Source organism: Halictus rubicundus, chromosome 8, assembly GCF_050948215.1.
Source record: "Halictus rubicundus isolate RS-2024b chromosome 8, iyHalRubi1_principal, whole genome shotgun sequence".
Classification (NCBI taxonomy): Eukaryota; Metazoa; Arthropoda; class Insecta; order Hymenoptera; family Halictidae; genus Halictus; species Halictus rubicundus.
In genome coordinates this window covers 2123759-2138053 of record NC_135156.1, presented here as the reverse complement: position 1 = coordinate 2138053, position 14295 = coordinate 2123759, and the positions used below count along the sequence as shown (strand labels likewise).

The 14295-nt window shown below is 36.7% G+C and overlaps 1 protein-coding gene across 1 annotated transcript in view; it reads left to right on the top strand.

Moving 5' to 3' along the window:
- Positions 1-14295, top strand: part of Cad87a (cadherin 87A) — a 639019-nt gene that overhangs the window by 537908 nt on the left and 86816 nt on the right. The gene's annotated exons all lie outside the window — the stretch shown is intronic.

Below are 14295 nucleotides of genomic sequence, written 5' to 3'. Positions count from 1 at the left end.
TCTGGGTTGCTGCGATGAAGCTTAACTTAAATAGTATTTGTAGCTTGTTTTGCTTTAAGTGCAGCACTTCGCGAATACCTAATCATACGCATAAATATGGCAGAAAAATTTTTACTTAAATTTTATTTTGTCCTCCAAGCCCGAATGTACGATAATATTGTAAATTTTACTGTTGAGATCGGTAATACTAACGACCGGAACAAACCGACAGAATAAAATTCCACTACAGCCACTGTCAGGGCTTTGCAGGGTAAACTGAAGGTAAATATTGAAGATAGGAGAAACTTGTATAACACAAACTCAATATTTAATACCAAATTACATATCGTTACTCAACGGCGGTTACAAAGGAAACCGATAAAGGCATCTCATCGCTTCTACACGAACAAACTTCACATTGCGCCGCATTCATATTATGGCGCCAACGATCCAACCGACCTAATTGATTCAATATCATCGAACCAACGTCATCGTTTCATTTGAAACTATATTCAACAGCCACCATAAAAAATATAATCGACCTACAGTGGATCCAACAATCAGTTAAAAACTATACCTTCGATTCACGAAAAATTGTCGATATCTAAATTGTGATAATTTCGTAATAGCAAATAGTACAACTATAAGCCTGGACTTATTTTAAATCTTGAAGCCCCTACTTTCGCAAAGCAGTGTTCACTTGCCTCTAAGATATTTTTACATGGTGTAGCGGGTCAGAAACTAAAGTCTCATTTTCTTAAAAAATGCTGCAAATTCAAACGCCTCCAAAAATTTTCAAAAATATTTTTCGTAAATGAAATTGCCATAGCTTTCAAGCTTGAAACCTTTTCTTTACGACTTTTTAAAAATTGGTGTACACATTTTTTTTTTTACTATTTTATGGAATAAAGAGGATAAACAAGTTCGGTCGTGTAAACCCCTCATGGTGTAACTTATACAGCTATAAAGTTGGCAATACACCTCTGTTTCAAAACTCGCTAAAACAACTTCAAAAATCGTATATGAATTTTAAAGACATCATTGTATAGAGGAAGCTTCAATCTTTAAATCTATGGTGGTTTCATTCACGAAAAAAAATTTCAAAGTTTCCACAGACGTTTGAATGTATAGTATTTTCGAAAAAAAGCGTATTTTCAGTTTCTGGCCCGCTCCATCATGAAAAATCTTAGAATAAAATTAATGATGGAAATTAGAGGTTTCTAACTTTGAAATGTATCCAAACGTATTCTCGTACGATCCTATTTTACGAAATTATCACACTTTAAATATATACAATTTTTCAATGATCGGGTTAAACTTTGACTTAGGGTACTACATATCTTTTGACATTTTTACATAATCCGACGAGAAAATGCCAAAATCTTAACGTTATGATTAAAATTTAACGTTGGGAGTTCACTGGTTCAAAAGTTATGCGTGTTTATAGTTGGCTGATTTCAAGCGTTTTTGACCAGTAAGGGCGCTGCCATGTTGGTATGTACGCACCGTCGCGTGTCGTTTAATGAGTGGAGCCGCTAGGTGGCATCACAATCAAATATACGTTTTACCGTTATATTTTGTTTTAAATAAATAATCTTTTCACTTTCCTTCCATTATATATAAGATTTCTTATTAACTCCTTCACATAATGCTATTAACATTTGGAAATCATTATATAAATGTTCAAAACTCTTGAAAAGTTTAGTGGTGCTATAGTTATGCTCCACAGTGTATGTCGATATACATTTTCATGAATCCTTATTTTCAGTGAGAAGTTTTATTTCGTGTAGAAACTTGCACTGGCCTGGCTTTCTTTCTGTTAGATTAAAATGAACAACATTCGTATTCAAGCTGAAAGTACCTTTCTCTGCGGTACTTCACGATCAGACTTTTAATTTTGGTTCTACTTTCCTTTCTACTTAAAGTCACTGGCAGTAATATTCGGACAATCTTAAAAAGACGATAACCTTTTTAATATTGGACCATACCTGTTAGATTTTTTTTAGAAGTTAGAACAATTAGTTTGCTACACGACGTGATAAAAAATCTTCTGAAAAAATTGATGTAGTATGTCAAATAAACGTTACTCTGCTTTTCAACATATTTCTGTTCCCACAGATCGATTCTTGGAGCAATCATGTATAAAAAAAGTGTAACGAAATAATGCTCGTTTATGAAATATTTTTAAATTATAAAAGGAACCTCATGAAATCTGAAGTAGGAATTATTGATTTTCCTAAACTTATGCTTCAATACTTTCTTACGTACCTAGAATATTTCTAGGCATTTCTGTCCTTGATATTTTATGATAATTGATATGAGAATTCCCGCAGTGGCCTTCTGCACTGACGAAATCCTGTCGATGGCCTTCTGTTTCTTACTCCAGCCACAATATATCCTAGAGGGCGTTAGAAAACACCGTATTATTCAAATGACACAATCTCCCGTAAGGCTGGCAGTCTTTAACAGTATCTCGTCAGTGGTCTAACGAGAAAAGCCGCTGCAAGCACAAGCACACAGTGATGTCGATAACGTAGATTTGCAATCGTAATTGGGCTGGCCTGACGACCGGCCCTCGTCACCCTCCAACACGATCCTAACCCCGACCAACCTTCTAGCGGCTCCGCTCATTGGACGATATCTGAGTACATATCAATATGGCGGCGCCCTTACCTGTCAAAAACGCTGAAAATTGCACATCTTTACACACGCGAAACTTTTGAACTACTGATCTCCTGGGATTAAAACTTGGATTTTCGGAATTTTCTCGCAAAAATCCACAGGATTACATAAAAAAAAAGTTAGAAATTTCTAGTTTCCTGAAGAAAAGTTTAACCCTGTCTTTTAATAACATGTCTTATTGAAGTTGTTAAATATTGTGTTTGTGTTGTGTAATTTTTTCTATCAGTATTTCTTTTCAATTTACCGTGCAAAACTCTACAGTTATTGCGGTAGATTTAATGAATGCATTTGTAAAGGAAATTATACGAAAAAATGTTAATAAACATCATATTTACTCTAGGTATCTATAGTAAATACGGTTTATCAGAATGTTAAATATTACGACTGCTTCTTTGGTAGCAAATAAACTTAGAAACTAAGCGAAATAAGACCATTCTGTATGAAACGCGAGACAGAGATTGTATACATTGCGGAGGACATTTTGGAAATAGAAGCCAGGATTTCAGTTCGTTAACTGAAACTTGATCAAGCAACATTGATGTAATTCTAACAAATAGGCTTAGATACTTTCCTACTCCCATTCATTCAGAAACGTGCGTGATAGTTAGCTGCATTAAAGCGCGTATCTAACATCCCTTTGACAGCATCACTTTACACGCTTCAAAGTAGTATTGTCAGACAGAGCCGCGTATCCGAACTTAATTACGCGGCCGAGCCACCGTTTAATGCCCCCACTGGAAGAATTCTGCGTAGTCATGTTGATGACCAGTGGCGAGGCTAATGGAGCCGCCATTCTCCCCGTAAAACGGGGAACAATTCTTTTCGTATTCAGTAGATCACACGCTACCTCTCACCATACAAAAAATCAGATTAGTACGAAGGAAGGAAATGTTATCTTTATTATAACATGCACACGGGATACTTGCCAAATGCGTACTCGACAAGAGAAGATCTCAACCCGTAAATTCAAAAAATTATGAAACTTTGCGACTATGTTATGCATATGTAGGTATGTGCTACACGATTCTGTCTGCTGCCATAATCCACTTCAAAGGGGTGAAATCGAGCATCGAAAATTCTGCTGTTTCTCGAGTTTGCGTTGTAACTTGCAAACTATAAGAGATAGGAAGTAAGTTTTCGGACAAAAGTTGTCTCTTTTACTAAGGATTGTCGCTTGGAAAACATTTATCAATTGTTTATATAATTACAAAAAGTTATAAACAAAAAATTAATAATTTTCTAAAAAAATTTCTATAATTTTCTTAGAAATTTTAGAATTTTCATTTCTCACGTAGCCTCAATCAACAGGCGAAATAAGTGTGCAATAGTATGAAAAAACAAATAGACACTTTTTCACACGGAACACGGTTTCGATACCGCTCGAAACGAATTAACCGTGTTATATTACGGTTGACTATATCTATAATATATTACTTCCGTAATATAAACGGAAGTCTCGACTCTCCGTGTCTCTTTCTTTCCCATACGCTGTCCTTCCTTGCGTCCGAAACTTTAAGCGTTCATTAGACAAGGAAATATCATAGGAATTATATCATATTTGGTATGATTTTCATTAGAAAAATGCCACGAATATGTTGGTGAAAGTCCCATAAGAAAATAATGAAGAACAAAGAAGTTTTCTTATTGGATTAGTAGTGGTATCCTGATCTCACACCGATATACCCAACCCGTGTTATGTTTACATTCCTCGGCGACGGCGGCTCTCGAGCTTCTTGGCCTCTCACGAGGTTTGGGGATAATTCTGCGACGGCTAAATTAGAAGCCTCGACGACGTATATCTCGGATTCACTATAATGTGTTGCTCTGTGAACTCCAAATGGAATTCATCAATTATAATAGTGTCTCAGAACGGGTGCTAAAAGTAGCCGTAGAGTAATTTTATTTGCAAAAATAAGTAGGACAGGTGAAATGACATTTCCTCTTTTGACGCTGCGTTTTCGAGAAAATCGAGTTAGAAAAATCGACGGCTACACGTGCTGTTGATTAGGAACCCGCTGACGCGTCTGATCGTGGCCAACCAATTCTACTACCTCTGAATGCTAGGGTACGCGAACTGGCGAATTTTCGACCTCGCTCTTCTCAAAAAGCGAAGTGTCGACTGTCCGATTCGTCGCAGACGGTCCGCGTATTTCCGGCCGTGTGGCAATCGAGCTCTTTCGTCCCAAAACATATTAGGCAAGGAGCCCTTTTCCGATTTTTGTCCGTCCTTCGACTAATCACGAAGAATGCTAATCCTTGAGTTGCCGCACGCGAGGCGCTTGAGGGTTCGAGCTGATGGCATTGGAAAAGTGGCCATAAGTCAATCCGTACGACCCTCACTCCGTGTACCGTCCGCGAGGTACTTGAGGGTCCCGGATTCGGACACAGCGGGCCTTATGGCCCACTACACGCGGCGGCCAAGGGGTCGTAAATCCTCTTCCGCACGACGCGAGGTACGCTCGGGTTGCGCTACAACCCCAAGAACCGTGTCTCTGGTTTTCGTCAAACGGACGAAAACCAGAGACAGTAAACGCACGTTTTCCAGCCCCTTGGTCTTCGTCACCGGACCTCGGCCAAGGGGCAATAAATTAGCTGCTAGCCACTTGGCTAGCACGGCGTACGGAGGCCACTCGGGCCCCAACAATACCCAGCCACTTGGCTGAAAATACATGCTGCTCCGAGGTACCAATAAACGCGCTTTTTGGGGAATTTCCCGAACATCGGCCTAAGGTAGGGGTTTCTTCCACCACCAAAGAGGGAGGTTCCAGAAGATCCTCTCCCTTAGGCTGATCAACAAATCAGGAGAGTTTTACTCCCATCATGGGCCCATGCCCAGAATTCTCACCACCCACACGAGGTGACGAACGAACTGACCTCGGAGCAGCAAAGCAGAATCAATCCAACTGGCAACCAGTCAACTAAAAAACTCCGACTAAACGTAGACGTGCACATTTGTTAAATTCGAAATCGCGCTAAGTTCATACCGCGCTAAGTTTACACCGCTCCAGCCCACTGTTCCGTGAATTAAAGACTCATCTAATGTTAGTTCGGCAGATGAGATTCAATAAGTTGTAAATAGTGTGAATAAATAGTCTATTGCGCAAAGAAAAAGACTGCAACATTCATTTACAACCACAAAATTATCCATCGACCGAAAAAATATTATTCGTTAATTTGTACTTATTTTTGAATAAAGGATTATTCAATGCCCGTTTGTACCACCAGTCCCTGCACACCCTACATAGTAAGCAATATCATTTTTAAAAATATCTCAATCCTATTTTCTTGTTATTTTGAGGTTAAATTAAATATTTTATAAGGCAACGTAGAGTTCCCTAAATGGTACAATTATATAGTTTCCTAAATAGTTCCGTTATGATTTAAACATCTGATAAAGTTTCAAGAAACTGCAAATATTTCTCTTCTTAACCTTAACATGTCGAAAAGTATTTATAACCAGCTGATTAAGAAGAACATGCAAAAGATAGTTGAAGTCTGTCGTCATCGTTGAAAACAAGTTATCGTTGAAAATCTTTGTCTTGTTTAAAGAAGAAATTTTTATTTTGAGTGTTGTATTATCTTCTGAAGGAGTTTGCTCTTCCCTCTATGTATTTTATGCGTGTGGTTTGGCGCTGATGCGTGCGCAGCTCCCTTCTCGTGTGTGCTGCCTTCTCGCTTGTAATATGTGTTCCTGCGAACCGCGTGTTCTGATGATCTTATATAGTTTTGTAACAGTGCATTCATGGTTATATGTATGTACATATATTTAAGTTGTTGTTGTGCAATAAATGGAGGTGCACTCCACCACGGACTTCTATTTACCCCCGTTTCATCTTCAAAATAAATTGTATGTTTTTTATTATAGAAGCGGTGCGATTCTGGAGACAAATCAGTACAATTTATATCGGTTGTCAAAATCGCACTTTATGGATACTTCCAAAATATAGGATAATATACAGGATGAGTCCACCTAACGTTTGTAGCTCAAATATCTTTGTTGTTGTCAAAGATACACAAAATGTCTTGAGGACAAAGTTGAATGGTAAAATGGGGCTTACACGAGTCCCAACATATCACCCTGATATATGTAAAAAAAATGACATAAAAACAAAAATTTCTTTGGTATCGTGTGAGCGCCATTGTACCATTCAACTTTGTCCTCAAGACATTTAATGGATCTTTGAAAACAACAAAGATATTTGAGATGCAAACGTTAGTGTAAACTCACTCATGTAAATACTCACTTTGTGTAAATATTAAGTCATAGTAAATAAATTGTATTCTTGGTATAGTAGAACAAGATATAGTAATTTATACAAGTAATATAATGTAATAATATATTGAAATTAAATTCTCATTTCTTTCATTCATTACGTAACATTTTGTTTTACCTATTCACTATCTCCCTACTTATGTACAAGTAAATGGTATCCTTAAATGAACTGTTAGTATTGTAAATTTTTAATATTAGGTACAGTTTACAAATGTTGCAGTTGACGCAGCTAAGCAAAAATCAGCACGGTGTTGAAGGAAAAAATGAAAAATAGAATTACACGTACTTCACTCATGAGGTTTTTAAATCGTATATCAACGTTTGAGTTATTGGCAGCTGATGTTATCGACTATCATCAGTTGATGGTTGACTTTTATTGTTAGTTTTTCCGATAAGCAATTTCAATAAAAATAAAATAATTAGGGAGGGTTTACCAAAAAATTCCTTGTATCGATTTAATCATCATTGCCGAAGATTATGCTCCGATTTGAATTAGCCGATTAGCAAATCGAATCCATTCCCATGGGAGAGTTACGATTCGCACATATGAGTACTCCGGATTGCGCCTAACTACTATAAATTACTAACGTCACTGTATCGTCGTTTTCAGTGCCACCATTTATCTGCGCGTTTCGTTAAGTACCGTATCGATTATTGGGAGGATTTTCCGAAATAGCTTTTCAATAATAAATAATCGGCGCGTATAGATTTATCTTCGTTCAGAATATAGTGCGTTGTCGCAGAACATGTAAACATTTTACAGGGTATGCCGAATTTTTTTCACGAAACGGTGTTATGTTGTACGAGTATTAGTGAAAAAAAATTACAAAAATTACAAAAATATTTTGTTATAAAATCCTAATAAAAATATGAAAGAATAATTGTCTAGCTTTTCTCGTCCAATACAATGTGACAACAGATTGGTATCACGGGTTCCATCTGAAAATATTACGATTAATTAAATAATATATCTATTTCTATTTCTAAAAGAACCACTTCTATTTAGCATTTTCTACTTTTTTGGTAACAAATTTACAAATTCGTCTTTATAATAACCCTGCTTTTTGTTCAACTGAAATTCTCTAATCATAACTTTTAATTGTAATCATAATTTTCTGCGATTTGTTATTCAAGTCTATGTGCAGAATAACGAATAATTGATTAGATTTAATTGACGACCTATGTCGAATTGTCACAGATTAGTATTTCTTATTTGGGACCAATGAATTCTTTTTCAAATATAATGTTGAACCGTTCTTCTTTATTAAAAAATAAATGCTAAGTCTGTGACCATTGTTCACCGCTTTTTACTTGAATCTTAAAACAGCTTGTTACTTGAATCTTAAAAAAACTTGTTGCGTGAGTAATTCCTTATGTAAACATAATTAAAAGCGGAAGTAACTACGTACTATGACACATCTGTTTGATTTTAAATTGTCTATCTTCCTGGTACAAAATGAAATACTGGACGACTTAACGCTATAGGCATAGAAAATACCTGCCATAAACTTTCCCTCAAAAAGCAAAAAAGTTACTGCTGTATTGTAAATCTTGACTAAACTGTTTATCTCTATATTTGTTAAATATTCATCGCTGACGTTAGACCCCTGGAACACGTAATACCTATAAAAGTAATAGACAAAATCAATCTCTACTTTGTAAGAGTTTGTTTTTACATAGTTTAAAGATAATAAACATAGTTTCAAACGAAACTTTATTCCATCTTTATTGTAGGCACCTCTGGCGAATAGGAGTATGATACCGAGGATAAGGAGAAGATAACAATTTGTTAAATAGTAAATTAACTATTATTTAAAGTCACGTGCGTGTGCGAGTTATATTTCTCAGATTTTTCGCCGGGTGATTACAAATTCCTGTAATTGGAAAACAGTCGTAGACTGAGAAAGAGAAGAGAAACATAGTCGTAGTCACGCACCGGTTGTTGGAGAATATCCGTCGCCTATCTGACTACTGCGTCTGACCGTTGCGAGTTCGTTCTACTTAGGATAAACACGGGCTGCAACACGTTATTATCTGTCTTCCACTGATGTTTCCGCTGGATCTTTCGTTTCCCTGCTTAAGTAGAACTGAACACTAGAAATCAGAGACGCAAACATGATGATGTTTAAAAACGCAGCCACTATATGCAATTTTTAATTTGATTTTCTTGGAGTTCAAAATCCACCAAAAATTGTATCCTACTCTTTTCATTCATTTTTGCAAATACTATGTATTGAATGTTTGCAGTTTCTGAAAACAAGACTTTACCTTCTTTTTGCTTGAATATTTTACCATATGCAATTGTATAAAATAAATATAGAACTATCAAAATCTTTAATGAGGTGAATGTGAGATTTTTACAAAATTTTGATATAAGTCTGTTCCGTCGTAAAAACCCTCTGTAAAGGGACGTCGGTACAATCGTGAAGGTCAGTTAGACTAACCATAAAAAACCTACCGTAGTTTAGCGTAGTGAAAATCCGAATAACCTCAGCTGACGATCACATGTTGACATGTGAACCGTCAGCGTACCGAAATTTATAATTTTATAGCCGTAGCCGCCTGTAACCAAATGTACCTTCCACTCCCACTCTTCCTAATTTTCCACCACTTCCAACACCTTCCAAACACATCCTTCAACCAATCATAGACAACTTCCTAAGACCACACCCACATCCGAGCCTACCTTATTCCAAAATATTGTAACAACAACAGAACTGTCTGATACACCGAACTGTCTAGTACACCGAGCTGTCTAGAACTATCGAAAACCGAATTCCTTCAAACACCGAGCTGTTTAGAAGTTACCGAAGGCAAGCCGAGTCTTGCATTTAGAAATAAAGACCAGTTCTCCGGAGTTTGAAATTACAATCATTCGCCGTTAACCCTTACCCAGTCGCGAGCCGATTCTCCCCAATTCCGGGATCGACGCGACACCACAAAGTCCATACCGTTTAAACTGAAATTCTCAAATAACAAATATAATACTATAATACAGGAACGGAAATATGTATTGTACTTGTATTTTTTTGCGACATTGCGTACTATAGCCAATTTATTTGAATTCTATTGCTTTACTGCTGTCTAATTTTATCTTTATGCCTATTCGTTTCTACATTACTTTTACCGAAATAAACAACTAAGAAGGTATTGGTTTTAAATAATTACAACTTTTTCTATATAAATTTGACTTCATTTGAAGAGATGTGCGTCTGAAGGAACGTTCCGACTATACCTCCGCAGTTTCTTACTACGTTGATTCAATTTTGCCTGAAGGAAATATACAAAATATCCAACAGAAGGTTTCCATATTCCAGTTTTATCGTATTATCATTCTAGAAATAAGTGTCTACTAAAAAAGGGAGATAGCTTTTCAAATATCAAAAAAAATATTAAATTTATATAATTATAGAATATTTTTACGTGACTGATAAATTTTAACAGTTCTCAAATGTTTAGAAGCGATTTTCAGATAAATAAATATACTTTATATTTATTGCTGTTTTCGATCCATAGTCATTATAAAAATGATACTATTCAAAAGAATATTTGAAACGAAAAAACTTTTCCCATTGGGCACGTCGTATAATAGCAAGCTTTCCACAAACTGTACAACGGGCCGTTAAACGAGAAATTTCCTTTGCATAATAAAACTGTATTGAAGTCTCAAGTTGTCCAAGTCTTTTAAAGAAATAACCGCTCTTATTCCATGCGCATTTAAAACGCATTCTTCATCCTTAAGTATCATTATGATATTAAATTAATATAATTTTTATTATTACTAACAAATTGGCAAGAACGGGCTGCCAAAATCAATATAGATATAAACTGTACAACATACTGAACACTATGTTCGCAATTTTTTTTTTGTACACGTAAGTTCAACAAAAGAAGTTACAAGCTGTAACAATCATGATAATTGTGTTTTAATACTGCTTTTCCAATCACTCTTTTCTTGCCCGATTGGAAGAAGTTACATTGAAAAATTTGTTAGTATATGTGTATGTACCACGAATGTCACCCATTTATCAGCATAGAATCTGAACGAAGACTGACTTACCTCCGAGAGGTTAGAAAACTCTCAGCTTCATTTTTGTCTGGGGGCCTTCTAATCCATAATGACAGTTACAGCCCATCATAGCATGAGCGGAGGTGATTGTGGGCATTGAAATCCTGTTATTAAAAATGGCGGAGGTTCGGTGTAATAAACTAAAGAGGCTTATTCGCCGCGATAAGGTTATTACAGTATTATCTCCGTAACTGTCGCAAAGGTGACCCTTTTCTAATTTCTAATTTTCTTTTTATGAAACTTTTACCATCGTATTCATCTCGTTTTTCTAATTAAAATGACACCAAAAACGATATAATTACGATTGTAATTACTTAGGTAATAAGTAATTAAAGTATCGGACGTGAAAGAGGACGGTGAACGGAAAAGAAAGAGAAGCAGAGAGTCGGAGCGTCGAACTGAAGTCCCTCTTTCATTTTCAATCGCTATCCTTCTCAGCTCACTACGAAAAATGTATGTCTACTGGATTTGTCGCTCGGCAGGCCCAACGATACGACAGTTACGGAGATACTACTGTATACTACTGTAAATCAGTGCTGGGCACGGTTGTTGGCCCCTCAAACGCTTGCTCACCCCCCCCCCCCCCACAATCTTTCTTGCAGCGCGCACCTTCATCGCGTTCGTAGATGTCTCGTATCTTCGTTGCCCCACCGTATGTACCTTCGTAGCCACTCGCGACAGACGAAGCGCATCCTTTTTCCATGGTAATGGCGCTTACTGGAAGGGGACAGTGGGCGCTACGGTGGGGACAGTTTTGCCGGAATTGAGGCAAATGTGCCCAGCACTGGTATACATTAACGTTTTGGGGCAATCAGTAGGTCAATCGCCGATCGGTGGGTCAAACTTATAACCATGCGGAGTCTATACCCTTTTATTGTTTCGGGTATCTGGTGTTCAGGTGTGGGCAAGGCGACCGTCGCATTGGTACGCTCGTTAATAATCAACACCCTTTTGATATGTAATCAACTAATTCACTAATGCCACTATTAATAATACGATTATAAGTATTTAGATTGTCAATTATTCTTGTCATCACTCCGGAGTAGCTATTTAACAGAGATACCCACAAAACTAGTTGTATGTTTCACTAAATAGTATAACGTTTCCCGTAAAACTTTATTCTTTCCCATCTGTATGGGTAAGTTAATTTCTAACCAACATCTCGCTGGTACAGCAACTCCAAACATATTAATGTCTTTTTCAGTGTGTAGACAGAATATGTTTTCGAGTTTACTATCGTACCAGATATTCTTTCGTACTGTGCAAGTGAAAAACAACTACCATGCATAAGCGGATTAAAATAAACGACCGTTAAAACAACGAATACTGAATGAGTTCCTCTCTTTCAACCCTTTTTCCGGAGTATATCTTTGCCAATTTTAAGAATTCAATTTTAAAACGACGGAGAAGCAGGATAAACGTTGATAACATGGAATACCCGATTTCGGAAACTTGCCAAAAGTAGAGTAATTTTTTTTAATAACGTCTATCTGGGGCGACGGATAAACTAACATGAACAAGTCTTATTATTCATAATATATTGTAATATATTAATAACTAATTAATTATACAATATTGAAGTAACATCATCACCTTCGTATAAGTTATCCTTTTTACAGAATAACTCCTTCGACGGTCATTTCAAGGTCAACATATTATACATGATTGAATTCGTTTTTCCATTCGCTGTAACGTTACATTACTCAAAACTCGTCAGTCCGTTAAAAAAAAGGACAATGATTTTGAAATGTAGAAAATGTGACAAGTGTGTGAATTGAGAAAACAATCTCTGTTACAATGATTTTTACATTGAAGTAAATATCTTTTTCCTTGTATATTCTCTCGTATCATTAAAAACGACAGAAATATGTCAAATGAAAATATTAGGTGACTCATCCTGTATTAACTCTGTGCGCTCATAATCAAAGTCTTCCAGTATTAAATTAAGTGGACACTCGTTAAAAATTAATAACTTTTTTAAAATTGGACCAAACGACTTGAATATCTTGAGCTGTTAGAAGGCAATGTTAGGCAATGTTTAAAACAAATTATTTTGGAATTGCGATTGCTCGAAATTTCGAAGAATAAAGTGAAGGTCACGATTTTTTAATTTTTAAAAATTAAAAAAAATTTTTTTTTGCCTACAATAAATATTTAAAATTGCCTTTTGTAGCTAAGTGAGCTATACATGTATGTAGGTGCACAAAGTTTTCTAGAAATCGGTTGACGTATAAGAAAGTGATAGGCATGGAAAGATGTAAGAAATTCATATTCAATTCAATTATTTATAACTCGTAGCCATCTTAATCGATTTTTGTGAAACTTTTTGCTTGTATATAACTTACTTAGATCTACGAAAGGAATATTTTAAATTTTTATTACAGGCACAGACAAAAAAGTTAAAATCGTGACCTTGACTATTTCTTCGCAAGTTCGACCAATAATAACTTTTGATAGCAAAAACAAAAAAAGAACTTCCTCTTACCAGAAAGAACAGTGCTCTTTTTCACTATGTCATGGCTAAACTTTACTTCAGGTAACCAGAAATTTTTAAGTTTCTTTATGTAATCCTATAGATTTTAGCGATAAAATGCCGAAAATCCAAGTTGTAACCCTTTGCACTCCGGAATTTTGTTACCACTTGTTAAATGTCGAGTCACACTCGACAAAGAAGTGCAAAGGGTTAATCCTAGGAGATCAGTAGTTCAAAAGTTATGCGTATGTAAAGATGTGCGATTTTTAGCCTTTTTGACAGGTAAGGACGCCGCCATATTGGTATGTACTCAGATATCGTCCAATGAGCGGAGCCGCTAGAAGGTTGGTTGGGATTAGGTTCGTGTGAAGGGGCGCAGAGGGCCGGCCCGATTACGCTTAAAAATCGACGCTATCGACATCGCCTGTAGGTTGTATAATGGTATACACTCGCGGTGAATACCGGAAGCCTCGGAGGGTTGACGAGGCACGTAGCCTACTCTACGCGAGCTATTCCCGCGTTCGACACGAGAGGGGAAACTCGTGTGTTCGGCGCGTCCTAGGGGAATGGCGACGGTGGCGCCATCCACCCTACACGCCGCGTGCTTGTGCTGCCATCTAGCGGCTCCGCTCGTTAGACGACGCGCGACACTGAGTGCATACCAACTTGGCGGCGCCCTTACCTGTCAGAACCGCTTAAAATCGCTTAACTTTAAATACGCATAACTTTTGAACCAGTGAATTCCTAACATTAAAACTTGGATTTTCAACATTTTCTCGCCAAAATCTACAGGAGTACAGAAAAATAGTTAAAAATTTC